This window comes from Odocoileus virginianus, chromosome 2, assembly GCF_023699985.2.
Source record: "Odocoileus virginianus isolate 20LAN1187 ecotype Illinois chromosome 2, Ovbor_1.2, whole genome shotgun sequence".
In the NCBI taxonomy this organism is placed as follows: domain Eukaryota; kingdom Metazoa; phylum Chordata; class Mammalia; order Artiodactyla; family Cervidae; genus Odocoileus; species Odocoileus virginianus.
In genome coordinates, this window is record NC_069675.1 from 15,043,880 (window position 1) to 15,049,721 (window position 5,842).

At 48.4% G+C, this 5,842-nt stretch overlaps 1 pseudogene; it reads right to left on the reverse strand.

Moving 5' to 3' along the window:
• Positions 1-483: 483 nt before the first annotated feature.
• Positions 484-1,333, reverse strand: LOC110129457 (large ribosomal subunit protein eL6 pseudogene; annotated as a pseudogene).
• Positions 1,334-5,842: the final 4,509 nt, after the last annotated feature.

The following is a 5,842-nucleotide window of genomic DNA, read 5'->3' on the forward strand; positions in this document are numbered from 1 at the left end:
CTTTCTCCCTTGCTGGCTTTGATAAAATAGGCCTGCATGTGGGAGAGATCCAGGTGGTCAAGGACGGAGGGTGGCCTCGGGTCTGTAAAAATCCAGGCCCTGAAGGAAGCAAGGATGTGAGGTGGCCCTTCAGTCCAACAACCTTCAAGAAACTGAATACTGCCAACAAACACTTGCTCTTGGAAGCAGGTCCTCCCTCAGCTGAGCCTTCAGATGAAACCCAAGTGTTGGCTGATGCCTTGGTATCAGTTTGATGAGAGACCCTGAAGTACAAGACCTGGCTCAGCTGGCCCTGGACGCCTCTCTCACAATAACTGTGACATGATAAATGTGGGCTTTAAGTTGCTAGGTTTATCCTAGCAGCCTGTTAAGTAGCAATAGATGATGAATGCAGTAGACGTCACCTGTCAACCTTTCTTTCCATACATGAATCTTTTTTTTTTTTAATGGACAAGTTACTTAATTAGGTTCTCTGCAAAAAGTTCAGAACACTACTTTGTGAGGATAAATTCCATTTGTGAGAGCAAACACAGAGCAGAGGTCCCCCTGGAGCCCAGGGACAGCTTTGATTCTTTGAATTTGTGAGTCCACAGCTTTCTGATCAACCTTGTGTTGCTCTGTGATCTCGTATCTCTCTCTCTCTCTGTGTCAAAGATCTCAGCCTCCTGGTGTCTGGGCTTACACAGCTGCTGCTTCTTGAAGTAAGCATCAGTGAGATGTTCTGGGATTTTCACACCACTAATATCGATTTTGGTGGAGGTGGCAGTGACAAATTTCTGGTGTGTTCTATGCAGAGGAACTCAATTGAGGGACAGAGGCCCAGTCACAAGTAGCAAGCCATGGCCCAGCTGCTCCAGGGGATGACCCTCTTGCCTCTGTGGTGCTCAGTGAGGAGGACCAGAGTGGTCCCGGGAGTGCTGCTGGCAGCAGCTCCTCATGTGCTTACTGAAGGGTTTTTCCTGTGACTCAGCAGCTTCCGAGGCACATCTTCAGTAGGGCGATACCTAGGCATTTATTTGCAAAGTTTGATCACGCAGGTACCACCATTCTTGTTGCCACCAACTGGTTTTGTGACAGTAGCAAGAACCTTAACCTTTTTCTTTCCAACGTTGGATTTAGCTGCTGAATACTTCCTCTTGTACAAGGCCATTCTGGAGTACATAGCTGATCGGGAATATCTGCCAGTTCCTCTGACCAGGACTGGATTTTGGCTGCAGTGGGGCTTCCCCTTCTTAATCTTCTTCACCTTTTTAGCCTTGTCTCCAGCATCAGCCTTCTTGGCTTCAGGTTTTTTCTCCTTAGTATCTGGCTTCTCGGCCTTTTCACCTGCCATCTTGCAAGATGGGAAAGAGCCATATATGGATCTTTAATATTCACTAATAATTACAAAATAGATCTTCTTTGGAAAACCTTGCCACTGCTACTTCTAAGATCGTAGATGGACACACAAATGAAGCTCAATGTGTTCTCACTGTGTATCATACTACATTGGAATCAGTCATCTCCTTAGAGAGTTGTATGTGGACTAACAGATGGTATAAAGTAAACATCACCCAGCCTCTATGGTCTAAAATGTGGCTCTAGTTATGTCATCCCCCCATATAAAGACCTTCCAAAGTTCTCCATGAAATACAGACTCCTGGTGTGGCATTTGTAATGTGACCCAAACCACCTTTCCAGGCTTTTTCCCCATTACACCACTCCCTGCCCTGCCTCCCCATGTATGTCTTCTTCTCTCCTGCCCTCAGTGGCACTCTCCCCTCCCCTCGCCATCTCCTGTCTGCCAGGGGAAAGCCCACCTCTTCCATGGGTGTCTCCGTGATCCCACGACCACCCCAAGCCAGGTGCTCTGTCTCCCCCTTTCTGCCCCCACACAACTTTGACCTTGCTTGGAAACCTGTCCTGCGCTGACCTTCTTCCTGGCTTGAGCTCTGCCTCTTCTCTGATTCTGCCTTCTCTCTCCCACATGAGACCAAATGCTCCCCACCGCGAGAGACTGTCCGTCTTTCTCTGTGTAGCCCTTCCCACACCTGCAGCACCAACTCAGGCTCAGTGCGGAGGGGGTTACTGGTGTTTGTGGAACTGAATGTAATGAAGGGCAGATCCATATGGGGGTGCAGACATCCAGAGGATGGGGGAGAAGTTTCTACTAAAGAAGTACCCTGTGGCCACAGGAGTTTGGAAAGCAAGGTGTGTCCTGTCCCTCAGGAAGCATCCGCATGGATATTAGATGACTCAAGTTTCTGAGAAGTGCTGCAGTAAAGAAGTGGGCACCCCATATCGGGCTCTGCTTTGTGTCCTGCTGGGATTTGGCAGGACAATGGAAGCAGCCTGGTCATGTGTCCACAACGCCACTGCCCACTGGCTCTCACCTCGCAGTGGGCGCAGCATGGTGGCTTTTCTCGTGGTCAGGCTGTGTTTATCAAGCTACATAGTCATTCATTCCTCTGGTTTACTCACAGGCGAGTCCAGAATGGTTTAAATTCATGATGCTCTGAAAGGATGCTCAACTCCTGAAAATACGCAAATCCTACTGTTAGGAACGAAGCTATCCACACTGTGTTCAAACTGTGTTTGATAACTAGTTTGACCTGACCCTGTCCTCATTGGATTATCTCCTCAAAGTTCCAGAAACCGTATTTAAAGATTTCAGATGTTAGAGACTCACCTTTTCACCAACCTTTGCCAGAGTCAATCCTACTTAACCGATGTTTAATAAGCAGTTCCTGTGTGTCAGGCATCCTGCTAGGTGCTGAGGGTACAAAACTTAGTAATAAACGGTTCTTACCCTAAAGGATGTATAGCCTGACTCAGAACATGACAGATTCTCCTCCTACAGTTCTGTGAGTGCTGAAATCCTGATATGCACGGGGTCATAAGCAAGAGTGGAGGAGGAGACACAGTCTAGAGAAGGCAGTTAAAAGATGCCAAAAGGTTACTCTGGGAATAAAGGTGGAAAAAACAAGTCCAATTCAACAGACTTGTTTTTTTAACACTCACTCTCTGCCAACAACTCTGTCTGCCAAGTCCTAAGGGTTCTAAGATGAACGAGACACACTCCCTTCCGTCCAGGACCTTAACTGGGGATGGTGGGGGCAGAGGTCAGGTGATGCTTATAATGGGGGTCAGGTGAGGGGCTGATTAATGGGCACATGCAATCCAAGGACCGTGTGATGAATTGCCGGTAGAGGAACCTTCCATTTTCATTTAGGCAATCATTTCTTGCCTCTACTCTTTTTAAACAAGAGCTAACATCATTCCTCTCAGTGACTTGAGCCCATAAACCTGAAGACCTAATAGCTGTGAGCTCCAGAATTTCCATCTGGTCTCTGATACTCCCCACCTTCACCTCCTCCTCATCCTCTCTCTCCTCGTGTTGGCTTCCACGAAGGGCAGTTGCAGGGAAGGGAAAGGAGGGGGGCTTGCCTCCTCTCCTGGTCTTGATGACACCGCACCTGGGATTCATTCCGGACAGCCTACAGTAAAGTGACACGGCAACTAAATCTGGAACATGTGTCCAGGGCTGCATTCGGGGGTACTTTTGAGTCTGTTGCTTAGTTGTTGTATGTCCCTGGGCCCATTTCCTAAGTTCCATTGCGTGTTTATGTCATCTCTAAAATGGGGTTAAAAAGGACACTTCATGGGGCGTCCACGGATGGTATTCTGTGCTGAGCACAGAGTCTTCATGGAGGCTCTATTGGGTGCTTAATTAATGCTAATTCTCTCCCTCATTTGCTTTAAAGTGGGGAGGCACATGTGTTCAGAGTGTATTAAGAAGAACGCTTCACTTTCAGCTCAGGAGATCAGACATCGGGATCATTGATGTAGCTTTGAAGGCTGGATTTTTCTACAGTGACCATGGTTACAGGCAGGCTGTTCCCTTTTCCTGGTAAGTGCTGGAAAAGTTCCCTTTTCCTCTTCTGTTGGAATTGAGACAATTTGGCCATTTTATCTGTATCTAAAACAGGTGATGTGGAAACTTTTGTTCTGTTCTTGGAGAATTCCACCATCTCATTTTTCTCCAGGTTACCCTGAGACAGCCAGAGGAGATGGTAGTTTATGTTGGCACACGGGATTGAGAGAGAACATAAAAATGGGTGGGACATATCTTCAGTGATGGATGGAGATGTGAATATTTTTGGCTTACACATCAGTTTTCTTTTGCTATTGTAATCAGGCCAAGGAAGCACCAATTACTTTAGGTCTTTCCTGGAGTAATTAATTCACCTGAAATGCCTTCATCTCCTCCCTTCCTTTCATCCTGTCCCCATGACTTATTTCTCTTTATTCAAATAATACTTTTTTTTGAGAGAGAAGGAAGTTTTGGGGTTTATGTACACAAGAGAAGGAAGTAGGTACATGTAGAAAAAGGAGGGGGGCCCCCTTATTCCCTTCAGGGGCTGAGGGACTGGTGGCTGGGCAGAAGGCAGTCAAGACAGGCACGCCCGCCTCCATTCCTCGTCTGAGTGTGTAGCCTCTGGCCTTACGCTCTCAGTACAGGGGGAAAGAGGGGGCCCTCAGGACTCAAGGCGAAGAGAGAATGGATGCAGGCACCTGAGGCCTGCAGGGGAAGCAGGAGGACTAAGATGAGGCGTGGGTCTGGGGGCTTGTGGGTGGCACCTGAAGAAGCACAGGTCAGCAGGGACCCACACAGAGGAAACCCAGGGCTGAAGATGCAGCCGGCAAGGGTCCGCTCCTCTCACAGCTCTGTGGGTCTGACCCCTTCCAGGATCGTTTTAGTTACCATTCATCATGAGCTTCTATCTTGGGGAACATCCAGTGGGTCAGGCCCTGTCTTGGAACTGGTGGTTGTTGCTCAGTCACTCAGGCGTGTCCGACTCTTAGCGACCCCAAGGACCGCAGCACGCCAGGCTTCCCTGTCCTTCAGCATCTCTGGAGTTTGCTCAAGCTCATGTCCATTGAGTTGGTGATGCCATCCCACCGTCTCATTCTCTGGAACTGGGGATGTGAACAAAATTAGGACATGATCCCAGCTCCTGAGGTGTGGCAGGCGGCTTCCCAGTCAAATCAATCTCCCTGGAACTTCGGAGCATTTCTTACTCAGACAGGGCAGGGCTGCCATTTCTCCACCTAGTGAATGAAGAATGAGCAGGCGGTCAGGGCCCCTTTATTGCAGGCTCCCGCGCTAAGGGCCTCACATGAGAAGAGGTAAAATAAGTAAACCGTGATGTGCTGGCGCAGTTCAGTCACAGGAATCAGTTATGCACATTTCTTGATCCTTGACATGCAGTGTCATCACATTGATACTTTGAAGTCAGCCATGGAGGCATTGTTTATACCATGGAAATCGGTAAATGGTAAAAAGTAACTGGTATTTCCCTTTCTAGAAAGCCAGTTGTTAAACACCTGTGTGTGTGTGTGTGTGTGTGTGTGTAATGTTCCCATTTAATTTAATCTTCACAATAAACTCAGATTTTATGCATTTTTAAATATGTTGCCTTCCTCTCCGTATAACCCCAGGAGAGTAGGTAGGGCAGGAGCACTGTCTCCACTGTAAAGAAATGGTGGCTCTGAGGGGCCACACGGCCAGGAGGGCCGTACCTGACGTGGAGTCCACGTTAGGTTCCTGACTGCTCTCCCTGCTCTGGCTGGCACTGCCCAGCGTTTAGAGCATTCAGAGTCTGGTTCTGAGTCAGTGTCCTGGCCACAGGGGCCGGGGGTACCAGACCTGACCCTGTTCTCAGATATCTGATAACAGAAAGCGTCCCAACACTGGCAGGCGTTGCCAGCCCTGTAAGGTGACAAATGACCTTCCTGCTCTGCTTATTTTTGTACACTGTGCCGCCTCCTGCTAGGTTCAGGGCCTAAATAGGCAGGCTGA